Genomic DNA, 27,476 nt, shown 5'->3' on the forward strand with positions numbered 1-27,476 from the left:
GATATGAATCAATTAGTTAATTGTCAATAGCTTTGTTAGATCAAATTCTTCTTTCTTGTAGTGTGTTTTAATGTATTAAGACCATGCTCATACCAATTTCTGATAAATGCATGGCATCCAATCAAATTCATAAAAGAAGCATTGTGTCATTCAATAATTCTATTAAATCATAAATTGACATTAATTTAATTTGAGAAACTACAGAGCCTTGATATTTCCTGAAAACATGTGTTTGTAAGCATTCAGTCCCAGCTTCTAGGTTCTGTTTCTGGGCAATCCAACAGACAATTGTACCGATATTCCCAATGTCAGCAGCTGCAGCTGTTTTCTGTCTCCTTTTACACAAGAATACTTCTGTGGAAAAGATTTTCTTTGGTCTCTTTGTCCTGCAAAATTGCATGTTGTAAAACACATTTATATCTTGCTGTAGTCCTGATTGAAGCAGGTCCCACCATATTTGTCTGCAGTTTGATCACTGCAGCCAAAAGAAAATAGTGTCACTTTGCTATTAGCTAATAAAACCATGTGAATCATTGCAAATGGATTTTGGTAACATACAACTCTGGAACTCCTTTTTAAATATGGAGCAGAAGCATTTTAATTATTAATTGTTTCATTCATTTTATAAATTAGTACTTGTGGCACAGAGTCTGACTGAGTACAGGCAAGGTTTGAGGAATTAAAACACGAAGGCCAGCACCTACAGATAGAAGTCATGGTGGACACTGAGATCTCCATGTCGGGATTCACTATGCAGCATGGCCTCCACTCATGTGAAGGTTTGCACCAGGGTGACACTGTGCTGACTGCCACACCCAAATAACCACAATGTGCAGCATAGGTGCTGTTTAGCACAGGGCTAAATCGCTGGCTTTGAAAGCAGACTAAGGCAGGCCAGCAGCATGATTCAATTCCCGTTACAGCCTCCCCAAACAGGCGCTGGAATGTGGCGACTAGGGGCTTTTCACAGTAACTTCATTTGAAGCCGACTTGTGACAATAAGTGATTTTCATTTCATTTCATTCATTGTATCAGCCTCTGTTCTGAAGCGTTAATTTGGAATACATGCCAAACCACGAAAAGTTTATTTTCCTGCTTTTAATTCAGAATTGCAGCATTGGTTATATCCCATTTTCTTTCCATATAAAATGAGGTATAGTTGCTTTATGAGAACCTCTGAGATGATAAGTAAGACTGGGCTAAATCTTAGCCCCCTTTCCTAACTTCCCCCTCTCCTCTCACCAGTGTACTTCAGGAGGAGATGGCACATAAAATAGAACCTTCCAGATCGCACTTGAAATGAAAATCACTTACTGTCACAAGTAGGCTTCAAATGAAGTTACTGTGAAAAGCCCCTAGTCGCCTCATTCCGGCACCTGTTCGGGGAAGCTGGTACGGGAATTGAACCCGCGCTGCTGGTCTTGCTCTGCTTTATAAGCCAGCTATTTAGCCCACCGTACTAAACCAGCCCCTAAACCACTGCCTAAGCAACCAGCCACTTGAGCTGTCCTCCACAATATGGTGGGCAGATGAGGTATCAGCCAGCCAAGCAGCCCTTGAGACCATTGAGGTCCCACAGTACAACATCCTCTTCTTGTAGTCCCAGCAGCACCCATGACTGAATGACAAGGAAAAATGGTATGTTACATTGTTTGAATTGATGGGACAGTTGTCAGTAAATTTGCAAATAGGCCTTCCTCATTGGGAGTGGGAGTCAGGAAATGATCCTGTTGAGTTTAAAACAAATATTTTTGTTTTTGGCATCAGTTTTTCCTCAGGTGCAGCCAATTAATGGCCAGTTAGCACCTGCTTTTGCATCTACTGCAATAATACATGCAGTGATAGAAGGAAAGGAGGAACCACATTTGGAGGGTGTCTTGTGTCCATTGCAGGCAAAACTTTTGTGCCATCAATGAACACAAGACGAGTAGTGAATGTAACTGAGGCTTTAATAAGCTAAACAGAAAGCCTCCTGGCATCTGATCCCGAACTGGGGCAGAGGCGGAGACCAGCCACCTTTATACCGAGACCGAGGGGAGGCAGAGCCATCAGGCAGTGGTTTAACACATTACACGTAATACAGTAGAGTTTACCACAATACACATACAATATACTACAGTGGTTTACCACACCTCACCACCATGGTTTCCAACATGCAACTGCCCCCCCCCCACCCCCCCCGACCGACCCTCTCCTCCCTTTATAGAGTCCCCAAACAATCCCCAACCGAAACCTTTTCAGTGCAGCATCTATGCTCCTTCTCCTTAAAACTAAAAATCACTGTAATCCCAGATGACCTAAGTCTGCTTTCCCGTTTGAAGGGGAGAGCTCAGGCAAAGGGTAAGGTTGAGAAGGCAGGGCCTTCATGAATAACCTCAGCCAGTACAGGAATTGAACCCGTGCTACTGGTCTTGCTCTGTATCACAAACCAGATGTCCAGCCAACTGAGCTAAACCTAAATTACTAATGAGTAAGAATGTGCTGCCATCAGTGAATCATATCGAAGATGAATGAGTTGGAAAAAGGCTATGTTATATTGTTTTAATTGATGGGTCGTATTTTGCGGTGGCGGAGGTGGTCCCTCATTGGCTAGCGGCGCGGGCTCTTTTATTTCCACCGCTGTCAACGGAGTTTCCCGTTGTTCGCACCCTCTGCCGCCGGGCGGGGACTTTCTGTTGATGATTTCACTGGCGGCAATGGCCGGAACTTCCCACCCAATGTGTCCAATTCTTCCAGGCAACACACAAGCTTTGTGCAGACTGCTTATTTAAATGCTTGTAGCATGAAGGCAGCACAGCAAATTCTACTCAGTGACTGCATGCCTGAATTGGGGTGCAAAATCTTGAGAGACATGAGCTCAAGTTAACCTTTTCCTCTTAAACAGGTGATGCATTTTGGCTGGAACGGGTGTGTGAATTATTGTAAAATTGAGTTTGACCAAGAAAGACATAAGAACGGCAAAGTAGGCTGGGTGACCGCTTTGTGCAAAATATTCACGCAGCCACATGCACGATCCGCCCTTTATGACTTGCCATCTTTGTCATTTAATCTCCCCCACCCTCTACACTATGCCTGAACTTCTGTTTTGGTCCACCTGACCCTTTCCCATTTTTTTCAAAAACATAAAACCCATCACATTTCTACCTCTTTAGTTCCAAAGAAAATCTATTGGACTCAAAATGTTTACTCTTTGTTTCTCTTTCTGCTGACCTGCTGAGTTTTTCCAGCAGTTTTTGGTTTTATATTTTTCTACTTTGGCAGGTGATAATAATTTGCTCCATCGAAAAACATCCCTCCATTCCACTTCTGGCTCCCTCATCTTAAACCTGTGTTTAGCTGGTTTAGCACAGGGCTAAATAGCTGGCTTTTAAAGATGACCAAGGCAGGCCAACAGCACGGTTCAATTCCCGTACCAGCCTCCCCGAACAGGCGCCAGAATGTGGTGACTAGGGGCTTTTCACAGTAACTTCATTTGAAGCCTGCCTGTGACAATAAGTGATTTTAATTTCCTTTAATTCCCAGTGCGTGTGCTGTGGAAACAGTTTATGTTTCTCCTTATTTGCTCGTTGAAGACACTTCATAATTTTGAGTCAGATTAAGAATTAAATCACCTCTTAACTCTACTCTAATAGAAATAAATCCCTCTTCTCCAGGCTCTTCACATAAATGAAGTCCCTCATGAGCCAAATACGCTGAGCTATTCTATGACTCTGATCCCTGGTACTCTTCTCGTGAGTCTCCTGTGCATCCTCTTCTCATCTTTGACATCTTTCCTAAAGCATATTGTCCAGAATTGAACAGCTGAGGCCTGAACTGTGATTTGCAGTGCAAAGCTTTATTAATACTTCTTGCTTTTTTCCTCTCCTCCATCTGTAAAGCCATGTGCTATTTTTAAAAACATTCTTATCTATCTATTCTGCTACCTTCGCGTAAGCCCCTAGGTCTCTCCGCTCCGCAGCACCCACTGCCCCCCTCCACTGGTTTAATATTGTAACATCTGGATTATATTGCCTTTCCTCATTCACATCTAACAGCGTTAAATTTCATCACATGCATCTGCCATTTCACTGGTCTGCATCCTCCAGGATTCTACTGCTATTAGGCTGTTCTCTAGTCTGCCAAGTCATCCTTTCAAAATTCCAATCCCGATGATATGTTAATGTAGAATGATCTTACTGCAGCTGTCGCTGTACTTTACTTTCAACTCTTCAGATATTGTATGGCATTGCTCTCAGCCTCGAGTATTATTTTCAAGGACATGTTTGAATCATCAAGCTGAAAAATATAGTGTTAATTATGTTGGCTGCAGTATCTAGGCTTCTATGTCAGATGAGTCCGTCGAGACAGTGTTCCAGGATACAACGAGCTATTAAAGGATATTCTTGTGTGGGTTGCCAAAATGTAATATGAATGGTGCTCAAGGCAACAGCCTTGATCCATACTGATGATTTGATACCAAAATTAAAAACAGAGAATGCCAGAAATACTCAGCAGGTCATGCAGCACTTGTGACGAGAGAATTAACGTTAACATTTCAGGTCGATGGGCTCTCGCCAGGTCTGAATTTAGCAGGTTTGAAGCAAATAGAGAAGCCAGGAGAGTGGAGGGGAAAGTAAAAAGGAGAGATGGAGTGGGAAGCAGGAGAGATTAAAGAGGGTGGCATGTGTTTTCTGGACTAGAATTGGAGTTTTTCAGACATTGGTTGTTGGTGATGTTTCTGCGGTTGCCGATTACTGGTTCTGGAGACCTAGATATTGCTTATTCACATGTCCCATTACTTTGCCTTGCCCCATCATCGTTTTTAGCACTTTATCTCTCCACCCATCCCCTTTACTTTTGTACTTGCCTCCTCTCTCTCCATTCCCTTCCTCGGTACTGGCTCAAAACCTGGGGCGGGATTTTCCGGTCTCCGATGGCGAAATCACATTCGGCGAGCGGCCGAAGAATCCACGTTGGCACCGAAATTGGGGGCGCTTCCGTTTTTGCGATGCTCCGCCCCCTCCAAAAATGGTGTACTCTAGGAGTACGGCGCACGTCGTTTGGACGGCTTCAGGACGTTACCCGAGGCCCTCCCCCCCGATGCACCGCCCCCAACGGACTGAGTTCCCGACGGCGTAGGTCTCTCAGTCCAGCGCCGCCACAGTTGGGGAGAGCCAATCCACAGGCAGGGGGGCTTTGGCAGAGGCTGGGGGGACTGGTGGGGGGTGGTCCGGGGGTGGTGAGCCTGGTTAAAGGGAGGCATCATTTTGCAGGTCGATCCGCGCGCGGCTGGTGTTTCGTTGCACGGCGCGGCCACTGCAGGCCACCGTGCGCATGCGCAGCCACGGACCCAGCAATTCTCCAGCCGTATCGGCAGCTAGAGCCGGGTGCACCACGCTGCGTGCCTGCTAGCCCCCCACCAGACGGGGGATCGGTGGCCGTTTTACGCTGTTTTTTTGATCGTAAAAGGCCACCTCTCCCATGCCGGCGTCAGCACTTAGTCTCAGAATCAGAGAATCCTGCTCCTGGCTTATCACAAACTTCTTCCAATTCTGATTAAAGGTTATCGACTTGAAACAGTGGCCTGTGTATTTACTGTGGCGAGTTACATGGAGTGGGCAGGTATGTGAGGGGGGGGAAAGCTGGACGTCTTGTGGAGTTGTAATTCAATATTACCTGAAATCAGAGTATTAAGGGACAGGGAATAGTGCCATTAAGGGGAAAAATGGGAAGGTGCATTTGGTCTTTTGGAATTGATCAACTTTCTACCGCAACTTTGAAGTATAAAAAATGGATCTCAATATTTGTTGCGTGAAGGTCAATATTCTCTTTTGTTTCATTTCTTAGCACTGCACATCGCCGACAGAAAGAATTGAGAGTTAAAACTACAACATGATATTGCTACAGGGTTATAATGCAACAAGGCCCTACTGCCATGTTATGAATGGCCCTAAAAAAATATAGGAAAAAAATACACAAGATAAAAGATACAGTTATGCAACAGAGAAACTATCATTGAGCCAGAACTTCTGAGAATTGTCAGCACAGCGGGATTATCTCTCTGCTCCTTTTCACTTGCATTAGTTGGAAGCCGTACATTTCTCGCCTGATCCTCCCACTCGGGCCTGCGAAGAAAAGTGCTGTGTACTGGCACCTGGAATGCTTTTGCACAGGGCAGCAAGTTGGGGGAAGTGACGCCACGCCCCCTTTCTACAGGGCTAAATGCTGTGAGACAGGTAAATTTAAAGGTTCCAGCCACTTTGAGAAGCCAGGGGGGAGGTTAGTGTGCAAGGTAATTGGGTAGGATGGGAGGTTGGTAGAATGAGTCGGTGAAGGGGTAGGATGGATTGAGGGATAGGATGGGTTGGTGGGATAGAACAGGTCAGGGATGCTGGTGGTAAGTCAGAGGGGTGGGGGATAGTCAAGGATGGATGATAATCAGTGGTAGCCGAGGGATGAGGGGGTAGTTGGGGTGTCGGGGAGGGTATTTAGCATTGAGGTAGTCAGGGGCTTTCGGGGTAGTTGGGCCGGTGTGGGGGTTGGTTGGGTTGTCAATCGGTAGTCGAGGAGGTTGGGGGTAGGTGGTGGGTACTTGAGGGGTGGGGATAGTCAGGGGGGTAGTCGGTGGAGTGTGAGGATAATTGGGGGTGAGGTTAATCAGGGGGTGGGGGATAGTCTGGGGGTGGGGATGACAGTCGGGATTCTGGGAGCAGGTTATCAATGCTGGGTGGTATTCCTGGGATAGTCCGGGGCGGGCAATAAAGTAGTCGGAGGGGTAAGAGGTGGTCAGGGCTTTGCGGGCAGCCTGGGGATCCTATGGGGAATCAGAACAGTGGGGGAGGTGGAAGGACAGAAGTGGTTTTATTCCTTTTGGATAGCTATCCTGGCAAGATAATAGGAATCATCCGAAGTCTCTGATTTAAACTGGAGTATCGGATGGTTCCCAGTGCAGGGCAATTGCTCATTGGAAGGTTGAACTTCCAGGGCAATTCCCATGCAGACCTTGCACGGGGACCTCGAGGGGTACCCCAGCTCAAAGTTCCAGGCACGATCTCTGAGTGCAACACAAGTTCTGGGCCAATATTGAGTTACTCGAATACCAGAAGGTCATGTTACATTAACCTTAAGTCAGCTCCTATCATCCAACATCCACATCCCAAAGACAAATAAAGAAAATTTTGGGGGATTCAACTCAAGTATGAGCTGAACTTCAAACTCCAAATCCTTTAACAAAGATAATGGCTGGGATTCTCTGGCCTCCCAGCTGCGTGTTTCTCAGCGCCAGGAGGCAGCGACATTCACTGGCGACGGGATTCGCTGCTCTTGCCGCTGTCAATAGGAATTCCCATTGAAGCCACTCCACGCCGCCGGGAAACCCACTGGCGGGGGTGTCTTGTGGTCGGGACCAGAGATTCTGTCGCCAGCAAACAGCCAGAGGATTCCAGCCAAAATTTTTTAAAGTGTTTCACAAAAGCTTAAACAGATGACAAAAGTTTTAGAGAAGCAAGGCTGTGGGCCGCGATTCTCCCGCATCATATCTAAGTGCTGCCACCAACAGGAAAAACAGAGTGTTTCCCGTTGGCACTGACAGCGCTGCTGAGGTGCGATTCAAAGGCACCTTGAATCTTTTTTGGAGATGGGTGAATTTTAACGCTGGCCTTGAAAGGAGTGGGCCTAAACACACTAACAGGCCCTGCTCCTCAGAGATCGGGGCGCAATTTTTAAAGGGCGCCCCTGGTGCGACCATCAATTCACTCAAGGACTCGTGTCAGAGTAAAACAGTGGTTTTAATTAACTATCAACTTTGCCTGCCTGCGACTGGTACATACTGAGGACAGTCCCACAGGCCAGCTACTCTTATACTCCCTCAAAGGGGCGGAACCATGGGCAGAGCCCATACATGCTCCAACATCCTCCAACATCTCCCCCTGTGGGTGAAGCCATACAATGGCCCACAGATAAAACCCACAGGGTTAATAACATAGAACATAACTGGTGAATTAACTGTATTTACAAACATAGAATATAACTGGTGAATTAACTGCATCTACATTCACCACAGCCCCAATCTCAGAATAACACAGCAGCATCCCCCCCCCCCCCCGCCCCCCCCTCCCCCACCCGTATCACTGGCAGACCCCAAACCCCAAAATCACTGGCAAGCTCCGCACCCTCAACTGCTGGCAAGACACTGCCACTCTCCCCATTATGGGCTTGCCAAATGCACCCCCCTCTTGAGGCACTTCCCCTTCAGACCCCTCTACTCATGCCATGCCTCAATCCCCTCTTAAGGCCCCCACCCTCCTTCAGTAATCCCTATCAGTCTCCACCTTCAGTCGTCACCACTTCATAGAATTTACAGTGCAGAAGGCACTGCCAACCTGGCACCTTGGACTCTGAGGGGGGCGCAGGTGAGTGTACCCCTCTGTATTTATTCCAGGGTGCTGGAGGGGTACATCTGAGGAGGTGGTCAGAAGGGGCACGGACTGGCTGGAGGGGCTCAGGTTGAGGGTCTTTCCCAGGATGGGGGTCGTGTGGCATGTCTTCCTGCTATAGATTTCAAATTCTTTAATGTCTCTCCCAGCATGTCAATATCAATGATCTGTCAGATGAAGGTAAAAGTTTTCCTTTTATAGCCTTTAAACAGCATTTCAATATCAAAGATATTTTACAGCACAGGTCAAAGATGTGCAGGTTCGGTGGATTGGCCATGATAAATTGTCCCCAAATGTCCAGGAAAATGCAGGTTAGCTTATGGGGATAGAGCTGGGTGGATGGGGAAGTGGACATGGGTAGGGTGCTCTTTCAAAGGGTCGAAGCAGTTGATGGGCCAAAAGGCCTCCTTCTGCACTGTAGGGATTGTATCATTCTATGATCTTCCCTTGACAAAGCCATGCTGACTATCCTTGATGAAACCTTGCCTCCCCAAATGGAGATTAATTCTGTCCCTCAGAATTTTTCGCAAGAACTTCCACACGACTGATGTAGACTTACTGACCTGTAATTACCTGTTTCTTCCTGTTAGGATCCCAGATGACACCCACAACTTACAAGTTGTAAAGCGAACGAAAGGTGACTGCACCACCTGAGTGATAACATTGATCAATAGGTATCTTTTATGTAAAAAAAAACTTTAAATTAAACATAGAATCAATCACATTGGCAACAAAGTTACAGCTTTACAGTTAACAGTTCAAACAGTTGTTGAAAAAAGGAAAAAAACCTTTAACTTACTACCTACACCTGCCACGATATATTCCAATTAAGCAACAGAGGGTACAATCGAACGGCCACGCTGCGCATGAAAAGCAGCGTGCTGTCACACAGTGCGGCCGATAAAAGCTGGGAGATCCCGCCCATGGGTTCTACCTGGCTTGCATCGTGTCAGATCTCGCGAGACATTGCGATTTGAAACCTGCCATTGTGGGCGGGGTCACCTTTAGGCAAATCTGCATATTAAAGCGAGACAGCTAGCCTTACTTTAATGTGCAGATCCCCGAGTTACTCGAGGGCAGTGCAGTAGCATAGTGCGCAGAAGCACTTGGAAGCACAATTGCTTCACAGCTCCAGGGTCCCCAGTTTGATTCCCGGCTTGGGTCACTGTCTGTGCGGAGTCTGCACGTTCTCCCTGTGCGTGGGTTTCCTCCGGGTGCTTCGGTTTCCTCCCACAGTCCAAAGATGTGCAGATTAGGTGAATTGGCCATGCTAAATTGCCCTTAGTGTCCAAAATTGCCCTTAGAATTTGGTGGGGTTACTGGATTATGGGCATAGGGTGCAGGTGTGGGCTTGGGTGGGGTGCTCTTTATAAGAGCTGATGCAGACTTGATGGGCTGAATGGCCTCCTTCTGCACTGTAAATTCTATGATTCTATGAACTATGAGGCGTGGGATCTATTTCCTTCGCCTTGGAAACCTTAGGTGAGTACTGATCAGTACTGGTCTCCAGATGGAATGCACTTGTGAGGGTCTCCCAGGGAATTGGAGGCCTACAGGTGCATGTCCTTTGGGCATGGTGGTACTCTGGCACTGCTGGTGCCATCCAGGCACCCTAGCACTGCCAAGGTGCCCAAGTGCCACTGCCAGGTTCGTACTGCCAAGGTGCCAAGCTAGCTTTTTTAGTGTGCTGCCAATTGAGTCAGGGCTGCTTTGTGCAGGTGTTGGGGGGGGGTGGGGATGTGGAGCCCCTCGTCCCATGGTGCATTGGAGCTTGGGGGGGCCAGGGTCACATCTCGCTATACTGAGTAGCTCCTCAGTGTAGAAAATGGGACCATGTGTGGCCGCGCTTTCCCCACTAAGGCTCCTTATCTAACGCTAGTGACATTTTATAGCCATGTGTTTCTCGGCACTGTGAGCGCTGGGAACCACACAACTAAACATGCTCGCTATGGGACTTTGTTGCCATTTAATTAACTAATCTTTATTAGTGTCACAAGTAGGCTTAGATTAACACTGCAATTAAGTTACTGTGAAAATCCTCTCGTCGCCACACTCCGGCGCCTGTTTGGGTGCACTGAGGGAGAATTCAGAATGTCCAATTCCCCTAACAAGCATGTCTTTCAGCACTTCGTGGGAGGAAGCCGGACACTCAGACATGGGGATAATGAGCAGACTCTGCACAGACAGTGACCCAAGCCGGGAATTGAACCTGGGACCCTAGGGCTGTGAAGCAACAGTGCTAACCACTGAGCTACCATGACCCCAAGGACAACGTCTAAATAAAGTTAGCAATAAGGTTGAACTATTTTTCTCTATGAAGAAACTGAGAGAGAACATTTCCAGAGCCAACTGAGGATCTGAATTGTCTGGCACTTCTGTTCAACTTACAATCCTATGGCAGACTGCAAAATTACAGACAGACCAGGCCCCACCCATTAATTACATCATACAGCATTCTTCGGTCTTCTCCCTCGAAGATGTCCCATGACCTGTTTATCCAGGACAAAGCATCATCCATCATATATTATCTACACCACAGGGATCCTCCAGAATCAAAACATATTCCATTAGCCATCTATCTGTAAACAAGTAAATGGTTAAAACCAATGATTAACTTACCTTTGCAACCCCTTAGAGTTTTAGCATACATACTGCCTGTATATATTTGAACCCAGGGTTTAATAATGTTACTGCAACAAATATAAAATATAACATGTAACAATTTCATACATTAATCACATTCCTTCCTTGAATAATGGTACCACGTTAGCTGTCCTCCAATCCTCTGGCACTTCATCTGTGGCTAGTGAGGATTTAAAAATTAGCATCAGAGCCCCTGCAACTCCTCTCGAGGATACATCTCACCTCTCCCCTCTCAATGCTAATCTACTCAATGAAATCACAATCCACACCCCTGCTTTCTCTACCTACATAGTCCTTCTCTACAGTGAATATAGATGCAAAATATTAATTTAACACTTCACCTAAGTTCTCCGGCTCCACACACAGGTTTGGTCCCTAATAGGTCCTATTCTTTCCCTGGTTGCCCTCTTGCCATTATACTTATAAAGCACCTTGGGATTCTTCTTTATTTTCACTGACAGTGTATTTTAATAATAATCTTTATTGTCACAAGTAGGCTTACATTAACACTGCAATGAAGTTACTGTGAAAAGCTCCTAGTCGCCACATTCCGGCACCTGTTCGGGTACACAGAGAGGATTCAGAATGTCCAAATTGCCTAACAGCACGTCTTTCGGGACTTGTGGGAGGAAACAGGAGCACCCGGAGGAAACTCACGCAGATACGGGGAGAACGTGCAGACTCCGCACAGACAGTGACCCAAGCCGGGAATCGAGCCTGGGACCCTGGAGTTGTGAAGCAACAGTGCTACCCACTGTTCTACCGTGCACCCTCCCCTCTTCACTCTCCTGATTTATTTTTTAAGTACCCCCTGCAGTTTCTAAACTCTTCAATGCAGCCACTCTTCTTAGCTCTCTGCATCTGCCCTTTTTTGTCATGATACAATCCTGTATTTCCCTTGACATCCAGGGTTCTCTGGCACTTCCAGGGTGCCGGGGGCAGAACTCAGACAGAGCACCTTGTCCTTCTAGGGAGGACTTCAAAAAGGAGGAACGTCTAGCAGAAATAAAACCAGTCAGAGAGAACACCTGGTCTTCCGAAGAAGGAATTCAGTACAGAGGAAACCAGCAGAAGAAAACTACGGTTAGAAACGACATCGGTCTTTCTAGGAAGTACTTCAGAAAAAAGAAACGGCCTCTTTCAAAAAATCTGTGGTTAGAAACAATACCTGGGGCGGAATTCTCCTTTCCTGAGGCTAAGTGCCATCACCATGAGAGAATCCGTAGTGCTCCGTAACGGGAAAATCGGCGCAAGCTCCTCACCGATTCCAGTACTGGTGAGGGGCTAGCACCGGCGACAAGTGGAACACCCGCGGATCGGGCAGAAAATGGCCGAAGAATCGCCGGGTCCCAGGCCGCTCATGCGCAGGGCTGACGAACTGCACCGGTCGCTCCAGAAAACATGGTGCCGCCCATGCTGGAACTCTAACCCACCCACCCCGACCCCACAGCCCACCGCGTGGTCACTCCCCACCAATCCCCCCAGCCATAGCAGCAACTCCCCAGCCAGCGGCATGGATTTCGGATGGGTGTGGCGGCGTGGACATTTTTCGCAGCCGGCACGTCAGATTCCATACCGCTGGGACGACACGTGGCCCGCGCTGTCGGGAACTTGGCCCATCACGGGTTGGCCGGATGATGACGTGCCAATGGCCTTGCAACTGCGCGTGTCCTGCGGCCCAATGATGCTGATTTGGAAGGGGCGGACCATCGTGAACCAGTGTCAAACTGCCGCCTGCTTCGAATACGGCATCGGAAGCCATTCTCCGCCCAATCGCCAATCCCAATTTCAGCATCGGGCGACGGAGATTCCCGCCTCTGGTCTTTCCAGGAAGGACTTCAAAACAAAGAAACGGCCTCCTTTTTAAAAAACTGTGGTTATAAAGAACACCTCTGGTCAAGGAAAGAATAGGTGAACTATTGTAAAAGTTGTTTATTCCTATTTGGCACAAGAGTAGAAAGGGAACTGTGGCCAAACCATGGCATACAAGGGAAATTAGAGATAGTATTAGATTGAAAGAAGAGGCATACAAATTAACAAGATAAAGCAACAGACCCGAGGATTGGGAATAGTTTAAAATTCAGCAAAGGCGACCCAAGGGATTGATTGGGGGCGGCCCGACGTGGAGGCCCGGCCGGGCCTACTTCAAGACCCGACCCCAGGAGCACTCAGGGAGGGAACAGACCACGGGACTCAGCCCAACCTGCCTCAGGAAGCCCCTGCTCATGACCCAGGACCCCCGAAATGGCGGAGACCCTGCGCGAGGACCCGAACGCGCTGCAAGGTATTCACGTGCCCACAGAACGCCGGGAGCCATCTGGATCGCAAACATGCCCCCTAACAACCCCTCTACCTCAACCAGCACCCGGGACCCTGCCAGACACGACCCCGGAAACGTAACCAGCGCCGTGGTCCCCGACAGCGCCCTGGATCCCGCCAGATGCAACCACCTACCTTCCACAAGGTCAGATTTCTCCCACCGGATCCCAGGATCATCCAGCCGCAGCCGCCGACCAAGAAAGCGAGGGAAACGCGGTGGTCTGCAGGTTATTCTGAAGCAACGCGGTTTCAAGACCCCTCTCCCCAGCATACTGGCAAATGTCCAAGCGATCGAAAACAAGCTGGATGAACTTAATGCCAGACTTATCTCTCAGAGGGAAGTAAGAGACTGCAGTGTGCTCTGTTTCACAGAGACATGGCTCACCCCCGCCTCACCGGACTGTGCCATACAACCTGAAGGCTTCTCAATTCACCGGGCGGACCGCACCGCGTCATCAGGCAAAGCAAAGGATGGAGGGGTTTGCCTCCTCATCAACTCCTCCTGGTGCTTGGATGCGGTGATCCTGGGAACCTACTGCTCCCCGGATCTGGAATACCTGACCGTGAAGTGCCGCCCATACTATCTTCCACGTGAGTTCACTTCAGCCATTATCACAGCCATCCCACCCTAGGCAGAAGTAAGGATGGCGCTGGACCAACTGTTCACAGTTATAAACAACTATGAAACAGAACACCCGGAGGCTTTGTTCATCGTGGCCGGAGAGTTCAACAAGGCCAACCTCAAGAGTGTACTGCCAAAAATCCACCAGCACATCTCCTGTCCCACCAGGGCCGACAACACTCTTGACCACTGCTACTCAAAAATCAAGGGTGCCTATCGTTCCATCCCCCGACTGCACTTTGGGAAATCAGACCATAAGACGGTGCTCCTTCTCCCAGCATACAAGCAGAAACTGAAACAGCAGAATCCAGCTAAGAAGGTCGTGCAGTGCTGGTCCGAGGAGACAGAAGAGCTCTTACGTGACTGCTTAGAGACAGTGGACTGGTCCATATTTAAGAACTCAGCGACCAACTTAAATGAGTATGCCACCACCGTCACAGACTTCATCAGCAAATGTGTGGATGACTGCGTGTCAAAGAAAGCAGTACGTACGTTCCCCAACCGGAAACCATGGCTCAATCGCGAGATTGACTCCCTACTGAAGGACAGATCTGAGGCGTTCAAGTCAGGCGACTCTGACCGAGACAAGAAATCCAGGTACGACCGCCACAAAGCCATCCGAGATGCCAAGAGAGAATATCAAACCAAGCTAGAGTCACAGACAGTTTCTCGGCGGTTGTGACAAGGACTAAACAACATAACGGGCTACAAAGCGAAGCCGAGTAGTGTCTCCGGCAGCAGCGCACCCCTCCCCGATGAACTCAATGCATTCTAGGCTTGGTTCGAGCAGGTAACCAACAATCCGCTGTCGAGCGCCTCAGCAGCCCATAACTCACACATACCCACCATCACAGCTTCCAAAGTCAGATCGGCCTTCCTGAAAGTGAACCCTCGGAAGGCGACGGGCCCGGACAGGATCCCTGGTCGTGCACTCAGAGCCTGCACGGACCAGCTGGCAGAGGTGTTCGCGGACACCTTTAATCTATCCCTACTCCACTCCGAGGTCCCCACCTACTTCAAGAAGACCACCATCATACCGGTGCCAAAGAAGAACCAGGCAACGTGCCTCAATGACGACAGTCCGGTGGCCCTGACTTCAGTCGTAATGAAGTGCTTCGAGAGGTTGATCATGAAGCGCATCACCTCCATACTCCCAGAACGCCTTGATCCACTGCAATTCGCATACTGCCGCAACCGGTCCACAGCAGACACCATCTCCCTGGCCCTACACTCATCCCTAGAGCATCTCGACAACAAGGACTCCTACATCAGACTCCTATTTATTGACTACAGTTCCGCCTTCAACACCATAATCCCAGCCAAGCTCATATCAAAGCTCCAAAACCTGGGACTTGGCTCCCCACTCTGCAACTGGATCCTCGATTTTCTGACCAACAGACCACAAGAAGTAAGAATGAACAACACCTCCTCCACAATAGTCCTCAATACCGGGGCCCCACAAGGCTGCGTACTTAGCCCCCTAATCTACTCCCTGTACACACACGACTGCGTGGCAAAATTTGGTTCCAACTCCATCTACAAGTTTGCTGACGATACGACCATAGTGGGCTGGATCTCGAATAACGACGAGTCAGAATACAGGAGGGAGATAGAGAACCTAGTGGAGTGGTGCAGCGACAACAATCTCTCCCTCAATGCCAGCAAAACTAAAGAGCTGGTCATTGAACTTCAGGAAGCAAAATACTGTACACACCCCTGTCAGCATCAATGGGGCTGAGGTGGAGATGGTTAGCAGTTTCAAATTCCTAGGGGTGCACATTTCCAAAAATCTGTCCTGGTCCACCCACGTCGATGCTACCACCAAGAAAGTGCAACAGCGCCTATACTTCCTCAGGAAACTAAGGAAATTCAGCATGTCCACATTAACCCTTACCAACTTTTACAGATGCACCATAGAAAGCATCCTATCTGGCTGCATCGCAGCCTGGTATGGCAACTGCTCGGCCCAGGACCGCAAGAAACTTCAGAGAGTTGTGAACACCGCCCAGTCCATCACACGAACCTGCCTCCCATCCATTGACTCCATCTACACCTCCCGCTGCCTGGGGAAAGCGGGCAGCATAATCAAAGACCCGTCCCACCCAGCTTACTCACTCTTCCAACTTATTCCATCAGGCAGGAGATACAGAAGTCTGAGAACACGCACAAACAGCTCCTTCCCCGCTGTTGCCAGACTCCTAAATGACCCTCTTATAGACTGACCTCATTAACACTGCACCCTGTATGCTTCAACCGATGCCGGTGCTTATGTAGTTACATTGTATATCCTGTGTTCCCCTATTATGTATTTTCTTTTATTCCTTTTTCTTCCCATGTACTTAATGATCTGTTGAGCTGCTCGCAGAAAAATACTTTTCACTGTACCTCGGTACACGTGACAATAAACAAATCCAATCCAATCCAATAAAGAAGGAGAAAATACAATTTGTAAGTAAACTAGTGGGGAACATAAAAACTGACTGTAAAAGTTTCTATAGGTCGTAAAGAGAAAAAGATTAATAAAAACTAATGTAGGCCGCTTACAGTCAGAATCAGGGGAATTCATAATCGTGAACAAAGAAATGGCTGAGGAACTAAATTGATCCTTTGCTTCTGTCTTCACAAAGAAAAGCATGAATAATGCAGTGAAAGTTCTGAGAAGCACAAGTTTTAGTGAGGAGCTGAAGGAAATTAATATTAGTAAAGAAATGGTTTGGGGGAAATTAATAGAATTGAAAGCGGACAAATCTCCAGGGCCTGATATTCTGCATCCCAGAGTCCTTAAGGAAATGGCCCGAGAAATAGTAGATCTATTGGTGGTAATTTTCCAAAATGCTTTGAACTCTGGAATGGTTCCTACAGATTGGAGGGTAGCGAGTGTAACCCTGCTATTCAAAAAGGGGGGCAGAGAAAAAACAGGGAACTATTGACCAGAGAGCCTCACATCGGTAGTAGGCAAGTTGCTAGAGTCCACTATCAAGGGTTTCATAGTACAGCATTTGGAAAGCAGTTGTGTAATAAGAGGAAGTCAGTATGGATTTATGAAAGGAAATTCATGCTTGACAAACCTAATAGAATTCTTTGAAGATGTAATTAGTAGAGTTGAGCAGGGGGAACCGGAGGACGTGGTTTATTTAGACTTTCAGAAAGCTTTTGACAAAGTCTCACATAGCAGATTAATATGTAAAGTTAAAGCTCAGCCACATAAGGAGGTATCAGGGAACTGAGCAAAAGCTTGTGAATGATGTGCAAGGAAGGCTTTGTGGCGATACGCTGGCTGTAATCAACTTACATATGGAACTTAAACCCATGCCTCTCAGTGATGTTACCAAAATGGTCGGATATATAAATGAAGAAAAGAAAAGGAGTACGGCTCGAATATTTCAAGAGAGGAAGAGGGCATTCAGAAGATATATTGATGATGATGGGAGTAGCAGGTGAAGAACCTGCAACAGTAATGCATTGGAAATGGTCAATAGAGGTCAGAGGGGATGAGGTGACTGAATGTTTTGGGTGTTGCAGTCAGTTCAAAGAGAAAAAGTCATCAGTGATGAATTGCGTTATTTATGCTTCATACAAATAATAACTGGACCTTAATATTCATGTAAATTCATTCTATCCAAATGTGATTTCATATATCAGCAAAGTTCAGCAAATTAACCCAAACTTCAGTTCTCTTTATAAAAAAAATTGATCGACATCCATGGTTAATATATGATTATTGGCAATCTAGGATAGTTGTGTTAATCTGTGAGCATCTTTTTCCCCCTTTGGGTGTGGCTTAGGATTTGTCCTTTCAAGCTAGCAAGTCGGCCCCTTCAGGCACAGTGGCAATGCCAACTTGCTAGCACTACCAGGGTGATAGGTTGCTGTGGACAGTAACAGGTTGGCACTTCCATGCCGCCAGAGAAGTTCACATTGCCAGGCTGGCATGGTCAGGATGCCAGGGGGCAGTGCCAGGGGGCTATTTTGACCTCCGAGGCCCCTGGTGTGTTTATCACCTCTGGGGCGGGATTCTCCGACCCCCCGCCGGGTCGGAGAATCGCCGGGGTTCGGCGTGAATCCCGCCCCCGCCGGCCGCCAAATTCTCCGGCCCCCCCAAAAGTCCCCCTGACGTGAATTGCGCCACCCGCCTCGGAGAATGGCGAGCACAAGCGTGACGCAATAGTCCCCGGGGCCGCCCGAATTCTCTGGCCCGCGATGGGCTGAGAGGCCGCCCATTTTAGGCACGTCCCGCCGGCGTGAATTAAGGTGGGTACTTACTGGCGGGACCCGGCTCCACGGGCGGCCTCCGGGGTCCTCGGAGGAGCGCGGGGGGGGATCTGGCCCCGGGGGGTGCCCCCATGGTGGCCTGGTCTGTGATCTGGGCCCACCGATCCATGTGCAGGCCTGTGCCGTGGGGGCATGCTATTCCTCCGCGCCGGCCGGTGTAGCAGTCCACGATGGCCGGCGCGAAGATGAACCCCCCCTGCGCATGCACTGGGATGATGCTAGCACACGCTGGCCCTCCGGCGCATGCGGAAACCCGCGCCGGCCGGTGGAGGCCCTTTGGTGCCGGCCGGCGTGGCGCAAACCACTCCTGCGCCAACCTAGCCCCTGAAGGTGCGGAGGATTCCGCACTTTCGGGGCGGCCCGACGCCGGAGTGGTTCACGACCCACCGGTTCGCAGAGAATCACGCCCCATGTCTCTGTTTGTGGAGACCAGTAGTGATTCTTGCCGACGCTATGTCAGACAGTGAGTGGGAATGTTGTACATTCCTGGAACACTCGGCGGCATGCCGATTTTCAATATGAAAGTCCATTTAAATGAATAGTAATCAGAATCACTCACTCGCTGGGTGTGAACCTGATTTTGTTTGCTGGAAGGGCCCGGGAATATTGTGAACTGTTTGGTGCCTGGCGCAAATCCCGTTTCAGCCTGGCTCTCCCGATATTTTCCCAACGTAACAGGATTTCCTCCGGTTGCAATGTGACCGGAATGTCACGCGTTAAGTCTAATTATAGTAAAAGAAGACATAAACAATTATAGCTAACTGATGTGTGGTTCAATTATGCTCTCTATCTATGGAATTTCTGTGACATCCATTTCCTAACCTTGTTAAATTTGCTTTGATCTTTATCTCTTCCAGTTATTCAATATTAAAAACACAATTGTTCCCTCTACATCAGAAGTGAACTTATATTGCTTGGCTACAAGCAAAAACCTTACATTCAAGTTCCCAGATGAGTTGGCTGCAGGAAAATAACTGGAAGTGCTCCATCTAAGACACAGTCCACTGATTCCAATAACTAGGATTGCAAGTTTATAGTTGCATACCCTGAAACCATCCATCAACAGAGGTGGCAAGTACACTGCAGATAGCTGTCAGGTAGTTGAAAGTTATTATCCTAATTATTTTTTTTATTTGTTTAAGGCAAAGAAATGAAATGAAAATCGCTTATTGTCACGAGTAGGCTTCAATGAAGTTACTGTGAAAAGCCCCTAGTCGCCACATTCCAGCGCCTGTTCGGTGAGGCTGGTACGGGAATTGAACCATGCTGCTGGCCTGCCTTGGTCTGCTTTAAAAGCCAGCGATTTAGCCCAATGATCTAAACCAGCCCCTGGATATCTGTATTATATTAAGGATTGTTTACCGTTATGCAATGAAGTTGTTAAGACATTGATTTTGGCTAGTTGTAATGACAAGTAGAAAAAATATTTTTTGAGGCAGAGCAGACAGGGAGAAGTTGCTGAACACAGCGGGTCTGGTGGCCTGAAGTGCATATGTTTTAATGCAAGAAGTATTACGGGTAAGGCAGATGAACTTAGAGCTTGGATTAGTACTTGGAACTATGATGTTGTTGCCATTACAGAGACCTGGTTGAGGGAAGGGCAGGATTGGCAGCTAAACGTTCCAGGATTTAGATGTTTCAGGCGGGATAGAGGGGGATGTAAAAGGGGTGGCGGAGTTGCGCTACTGGTTAGGGAGAATATCACAGCTGTACTGCGGGAGGACACCTCAGAGGGCAGTGAGGCTATATGGGTAGAGATCAGGAATAAGAAGGGTGCAGTCACAATGTTGGGGGTTTACTGCAGGCCTCCCAACAGCCAGCGGGAGATAGAGGAGCAGATAGGTAGACAGATTTTGGAAAAGAGTAAAAACAACAGGGTTGTGGTGGTGGGAGACTTCAACTTCCCCAATATTGACTGGGACTCACTTAGTGCCAGGGGCTCAGACGGGGCGGAGTTTGTAAGGAGCATCCAGGAGGGCTTCTTAAAACAATATGTGGACAGTCCAACTAGGGAAGGGGCGGTACTGGACCTGGTATTGGGGAATGAGCCCGGCCAGGTGGTAGATGTTTCAGTAGGGGAGCATTTCGGGAACAGTGACCACAATTCAGTAAGTTTTAAAGTGCTGGTGGACAAGGATATGAGTGGTCCTAGGATGAATGTGCTAAATTGGGGTAAGGCTAATTATAACAATATTAGGAGGGAACTGAAGAACCTAGATTGGGGGCGGATGTTTGAGGGCAAATCAACATCTGACATGTGGGAGGCTTTCAAGTGTCAGTTGAAAGGAATTCAGGACCGGCATGTTCCTGTCAGGAAGAAGGATAAATACGGCAATTTTCGGGAACCTTGGATAATGAGAGATATTGTAGGCCTCGTCAAAAAGAAAAAGGAGGCATTTGTCAGGGCTAAAAGGCTGGGAACAGACGAAGCCTGTGTGGAATATAAGGAAAGTAGGAAGGAACTTCAGCAAGGAGTCAGGAGGGCTAGAAGGGATCACGAAAAGTCATTGGCAAATAGGGTTAAGGAAAATCCCAAGGCTTTTTACACGTACATAAAAAGCAAGAGGGTAGCCAGGGAAACGGTTGGCCCACTGAAGGATAGGCAAGGGAATCTATGTGTGGAGCCAGAGGAAATGGGCGAGGTACTAAATGAATACTTTGCATCAGTATTCACCAAAGAGAAGAAATTGGTAGATGTTGAGTCTGGAGAAGGGTGTGTAGATAGCCTGGGTCACATTGAGATCCAAAAAGATGAGGTGTTGGGTGTCTTAAAAAATATTAAGGTTGATAAGTCCCCAGGGCCTGATGGGATCTACCCCAGAATACTGAAGGAGGCTGGAGAGGAAATTGCTGAGGCCTTGACAGAAATCTTTGGATCCTCACTGTCTTCAGGTGATGTCCCAGAGGACTGGAGAATAGCCAATGTTGTTCCTCTGTTTAAGAAGGGTAGCAAGGATAATCCAGGGAACTACAGGCCGGTGAGCCTTACTTCAGTGGTAGGGAAATTACTGGAGAGAATTCTTCGAGACAGGATCTACTCCCATTTGGAAGCAAATGGACGTACTAGTGAGAGGCAGCATTGTTTTGTGAAGGGGAGGTCGTGTCTCACTAACTTGATAGAGTTTTTCGAGGAGGTCACTAAGATGATTGATGCAGGTAGGGCAGTGGATGTTGTCTATATGGACTTTAGTAAGGCCTTTGACAAGGTCCCTCATGGTAGACTAGTACAAAAGGTGAAGTCACACGGGATCAGGGGTGAGCTGGCAAGGTGGATACAGAACTGGCTAGGTCATAGAAGGCAGAGAGTAGCAATGGAAGGATGCTTTTCTAATTGGAGGGCTGTGACCAGTGGTGTTCCACAGGGATCAGTGCTGGGACCTTTGCTGTTTGTAGTATATATAAATGATTTGGAGGAAAATGTAACTGGTCTGATTAGTAAGTTTGCAGACGACACAAAGGTTGGTGGAATTGCGGATAGCGATGAGGACTGTCAGAGGATACAGCAGGATTTAGATTGTTTAGAGACTTGGGTGGAGAGATGGCAGATGGAGTTTAATCCGGACAAATGTGAGGTAATGCATTTTGGAAAGTCTAATGCAGGTAGGGAATATACAGTGAATGGTAGAACCCTCAAGAGTATTGAAAGTCAAAGAGATCTAGGAGTACATGTCCACAGGTCACTGAAAGGGGCAACACAGGTGGAGAAGGTAGTCAAGAAGGCATACGGCATGCTTGCCTTCATTGGCCGGGGCATTGAGTATAAGAATTGGCAAGTCATGTTGCAGCTGTATAGAACCTTAGTTAGGCCACACTTGGAGTATAGTGTTCAATTCTGGTCGCCACACTACCAGAAGGATGTGGAGGCTTTAGAGAGGGTGCAGAAGAGATTTACCAGAATGTTGCCTGGTATGGAGGGCATTAGCTATGAGGAGCAGTTGAATAAACTCGGTTTGTTCTCACTGGAACGAAAGAGGTTGAGGGGCGACCTGATAGAGGTCTACAAAATTATGATGGGCATAGACAGAGTGGATAGTCAGAGGCGTTTCCCCGGGGTAGAGGAGTCAATTACTAGGGGGCATAGGTTTAAGGTGAGAGGGGCAAGGTTTAGAGTAGATGTACGAGGCAAGATTTTTACGCAGAGGGTAGTGGGTGCCTGGAACTCGTTACCGGAGAAGGTGGTGGAAGCAGGGACGATAGTGACATTTAAGGGGCATCTTGACAAATACATGAATAGGATGGGAATAGAGGGATACGGACCCAGGAAGTGTAGAAGATTGTAGTTTAGTCGGGCAGCATGGTCGGCACGGGCTTGGAGGGCCGAAGGGCCTGTTCCCGGGCTGTACATTTCTTTGTTCTTTGTTCTTTGAAGCATTAACCCTAAGATCTTATGGCACAATGGTAGTGTGCCAACCTCTGGACCAGAAGCTCTGGGTTCAAGTCCAACGCTAAACATTCAAGAGGGCATTAGATGATTACATGAATCGAAATAATGTAGGGGGAAAGGCAAGGGAATGACACTAAGTCATTTTACTCACTTGGAGCGCAGTGCAGACAAAGGGAAAAACAAATGTGTGCGGAGATATGCTTAAAAAAACCTTACAATGCCAAGCACTTACCAACAACTCTCCTTTGGCTGGTACCTGAGTAGGGAATTGCGTACATCTATGCAATGAAGCTGAACTTTGTAAGCTAACTGAGCAAAGAATAACAACTTATTTTGATCCAATAGAACATTATCAATAAAAAGTACTATTACAATACAAAATGTGTACGGTAAATGAGCCACAGAAATACTCAGAGAATGTCTTACTTTCTTATCCTGGAGTATCGACATTAAATATTTAAAGCAAAGAAACACATTTTTTTCAATATACTTTTAGAGTACCCAATTCATTTTTTCCAATTAAGGGGCAATTTAGCATGGCCAATCCACCTACCATGCACATCTTTGGGTTGTGGGGACGAAACCCACGCAAACACGGGGAGAATGTGCAAACTTCACACGGACAGTGACCCAGAGCTGGGATTGAACCTGGGACCTCGGCGCCGTGATGCAAAGAAAGACATTTTATGTACTTACCAACATTGGTGTCAGAAAATATTGTGCCAGGATCAAGGGGAAATTCTAGTTGGAGAATGTTTCATGTAATAGTTTTCCCGAGGCATGCATCTTCCAAATGGAACTAAATTGTGGTTGTTTCGAGGCAAAGATGTTTGACTCTGTAAACAAAAACTAAGCCAACAGTGGAAGCCCTATACAGACACCTTTTCTTAACAGATCACATGTTTTTTCCCCTGTGATTTTGTCCTGGGATTACAAGAAGCCCAATTTCTTCTTCATTGTAAACTGCAGGAGTAGGCCTTGTCTGAATATGACTCATACATTAGTAAAGCTTGATAAAACCAGTTAATTCATGAAAGATGTACGACAAAGCTGAACAGTTGGCAAAATTTGTGAAGAAGTAAAATACTCCAGGGGTTAACTTTAATGCACAAAAGCCCATTTAAAAAAATGGTTTGCAAAGTACCAGATGAGGAATCATTCCCTATTTTTCTTGCTGCTCTGTCCTCATTAAACTTCATAACAAAACTTTCAATCAGTAAAGTAGCTGAATTATCACTATTATTATTTTAATGTCTGTGGGCTTACTTTCCTTTCTGGCTTTAATGTCAGCTCTGGCTGAGTTGATAGCACTTTGCTCTAAGTCATAAGGTTCTGGGTTCAAGTCTCATTCCATACCATAGAATTTACAGTGCAGAATGAGGCCATTCGGCCCATCGAGTCTGCACCGGTTCTTGGAAAGAGCACCCTACCCAAGGTCAACACCTCTACCCTATCCCCATAACCCAGTAACCCCACCCAACTCTAAGGGCAATTTTGGACACTAAGGGCAATTTATCATGGCCAATCCACCTAACCTGCACATCTTTGGACTGTGGGAGGAAACCGGAGCACCCGGAGGAAACCCACGCAGACACGGGGAGGATGTGCAGACTCCGCACAGACAGTGACCCAAGCCGGAATCGAACCTGGGACCCTGGAGCTGTGAAGCAATTGTGCTATCCACAATGCTACCGTGCTGTCCAGGACTTGAAGACGAAAATGCACTTCAGTGCTACACTGTTGGAGGTACCACCTTTTGGATGAGATGTTAAACCGAGGCCCCATCAAGCTGCCAATTACATGCCTGCGAAAGATCCCATTTTGTTTCCGACATTTCCGCAAAGAGTGAGAAGAGAACCAGGAGTTTACAGAAAGTGTAGCTGACTGGGAGCAGAGTCGGAGGGCAGAGATCTAGTTGGTCCACAGGGCAGCTATATTCTGTCAGGTAAGAGGGGATGGAGGCTAGGCCAGTTGCATGTTCCTACTGTAGGATGTGGGTGGTGAGGGATACCACCGGTGTCCCCGCTGACTATACCTGTAGGAAGTGCACCCAACTTCAGCTCTTCAAAGACCGTGTTAGGGAACTGGAGCTGAAGCTGGATGAACTTCGGATCATCCGGGAGGCAGAGGGGGTGATTGAGAAGAGTTACAGGGAGGTAACCACACCCAAGGTACAGGACAAGAATAGCTGGGTTACAGTCAGGGGGAAAAAACAAACAGGCAGACAGTGCAGGGATCCCTCGTGGCTGTTCCCCTTCAAAACAAGTATACCGTTTTGGATGCTGTTGGGGGGGATGACCTACCGGGGGAAGGCCCTAGCGGCCAGGTCTCTGGCACTGAGTCTGGCTCTGGGGCTCAGAAGGGAATTGGGGAAAATGGAAAAGCAATAGTTGTAGGAGATTGAATGGTTAGGGGAATAGATAGGAGATTCTGTGGTCGCGAGCGAGACTCCCGGAAGGTATGTTGCCTCCCGGGTGCCAGGGCCAGCGATGACTCGGAACATGTCTTCTCTTTGAAGTTTTAGTGTGAGTCATCCTAAAGTCTGTATAAAAGACAGACAGAAAGTGCACATTAGTAAGCATTGCGCAGGTCAAGGACACACAGCCTGAGTGAGAGAGATACAGACCGAGTGAGAATTTGCAGTGAGGTAACCAGGAAAGGTAAGTGGTTCATCTAATTTTGCTGTTTTTCAGTTAAAAGTGCAGTGTAGATTAGTGTCTGATTGGCTGAAGCTGCCCCCACCCTAATTGCTGAGAGGCAGTTATCTGCCAGTCACCTGAGGCCTGTTAAGGGGCACAAAGGTACACATTGTTTTCTTCTCTTTGAAGTTTTAGTGTGAGTCATCCTAAAGTCTGTATAAAAGACAGACAGAAAGCGCACATTAGTAAGCATTGCGCAGGTCAAGGACACACAGCCTGAGTGAGAGAGATACAGACCGAGTGAGAATTTGGTAATTTGGTGCAGTGAGGTAATTCGGTGAAGAGTGGGAGAAGGTGCTTTTTCCCTACTGTTTTGTTCTCTCTCTTTCTTCGGGCCTAATTTCGGGAGCCGTTCGGAGGAGGAGGAGCAGTCACTGTGAGTATAAAAACCTAACGGAAACTTCCTGGTTTCCAGTTTTTTTCCCAAAAGTGACGTCAGAGGGAAGCTGTGATCTGAGTGGTTGAAAGCAAATCTGCCCCAAATTAAAAAAAAAACACAGCTAAACTCATAAACTTAAATTAAACTCATTAATTAATTAGTGATGGCTGGTCAGGTGATGTGCTTGAGCTGCTTGATGTGGGAGCTGGCAGATCCCATTGCGAGCTGCAGCGACCACATCTGCAGTAAGTGTTGGCTGCTCGAAGAGCTCCAGCTCAGAGTTGATGAGCTGGAGTCTGAGCTTCAAACACTGAGGCACATCCGGGAGGGGGATACTTACCTGGACACTGTGTTTCAGGAGGCAGTCACACCTGTCAGAGTAAGTAGTTTAAATCCTGCCAGTGGCCAGGGACAGCAGGGTGTGACTGCAAGTCAGGCAGGTAAAGGGAACCAGCAGTCAGGAACTCAGGGGCCTCAGCCCTTGACTCTGTCCAACAGGTATGAGGCACTTGCTCCCTGTGTGGATGGCGAACAGGGCTGCAGGAAGGATGAGTCAGCTGACCAAGGCACCATGGTTCAGCAGGCCATTCAAGGGGAGGGAGTAAATAGGCAAGTTGTAGTTGTAGGGGATTCTATTATCAGGGGGATAGATAGTATCCTTTGTGAGCAGGATAAAGAGTCCCGCATGGTATGTTGCCTGCCCGGCACTAGGGTGCGGGACATCTCTGACCGGCTTGAAAGGATACTGGAGAGGGAGGGGGAGGATCCAGCTGTTGTGGTCCATGTCGGTACCAACAACATAGGCAAGTCTAGGAAAGAGGACCTGTTTAGAGATTATAAAGAGCTAGGATTCAAATTAAAAAACAGGTCCTCAAGGGTCATAATCTCCGGATTACTGCCCGAGCCACGTGCAAATTGGCATAGGGAGGCAAGAATAAGGGAAGTTAACACGTGGCTGAAAGAGTGGTGTGGGAAAGAGGGGTTCCTTTTCATGGGACACTGGCATCAGTTTTGGGACAGGGGGGACCTATACTGTTGGGATGGTCTCCACCTGAGCCGAGCTGGGACCAGTGTTCTGGCGAAAAGAATAAATAGGGTGGTCAATAGGACTTTAAACTAAAGATTGGGGGGGGTAGGGAAAGTCAGGGAACCAAGAGGTGAAGTAATCAGTGGGAAGCGTAGCTGCTTAGGAATACAAAAAAGCACGAAAAGACAAAACTCAGGAGAGGTTATGATAGTCCCCATCCCACAAAATATGACACAGTGTATGGAAAGGCTCAGTAAACCAAGGTCCACCACACTAAGAAAACAAAAAGGGACGGTCAATAGAGAATTAAAGGTGCTATATTTAAATGCGCGCAGTGTACGGAACAAGGTAGATGAGCTTATGGCCCAGATTGTGACTGGCAGGTATGATGTGGTAGGCATCACAGAGACATGGTTGCAGGGGGTTCAGGACTGGCATTTAAACATCCAGGGATTCACAACCTATCGAAAAGACAGGGAGGTGGGCAGAGGGGGCGGGGTTGCCTTGTTAATTAGGAATGAAATCAAATCAATAGCACTAAATGACATAGGGTCAGATGATGTGGAGTCTGTGTGGGTAGAGTTGAGGAACCACAAAGGCAAAAAAACCATAATGGGAGTTATGTACAGGCCTCCTAACAGTGGTCAGGACCGGGGACACAAAATGCACCACAAAATAGAAAGTGCATGTCAGAAAGGCAAGGTCACAGTGATCATG

The 27,476-nt window shown here is 47.6% G+C and overlaps 1 protein-coding gene across 9 annotated transcripts in view; it reads left to right on the top strand.

The window, feature by feature from the left end:
• LOC140410857 (four and a half LIM domains protein 2-like) overlaps window positions 1-27,476 on the top strand; it is a 191,374-nt gene that overhangs the window by 102,065 nt on the left and 61,833 nt on the right. Inside the window, exon 1 of one of the 9 annotated variants that reach the window (XM_072499573.1) lies at window positions 19,282-19,367. The exons of the other annotated variants lie outside the window; for them this stretch is intronic. The gene's annotated coding sequence lies outside the window, so the exon portion shown is untranslated. Of the gene's footprint in view, window positions 1-19,281; window positions 19,368-27,476 lie in introns of those variants that run through there. 9 annotated transcript variants of the gene reach the window in all.

This window comes from Scyliorhinus torazame, chromosome 4 (assembly GCF_047496885.1).
Source record: "Scyliorhinus torazame isolate Kashiwa2021f chromosome 4, sScyTor2.1, whole genome shotgun sequence".
NCBI lineage: Eukaryota > Metazoa > Chordata > Chondrichthyes > Carcharhiniformes > Scyliorhinidae > Scyliorhinus > Scyliorhinus torazame.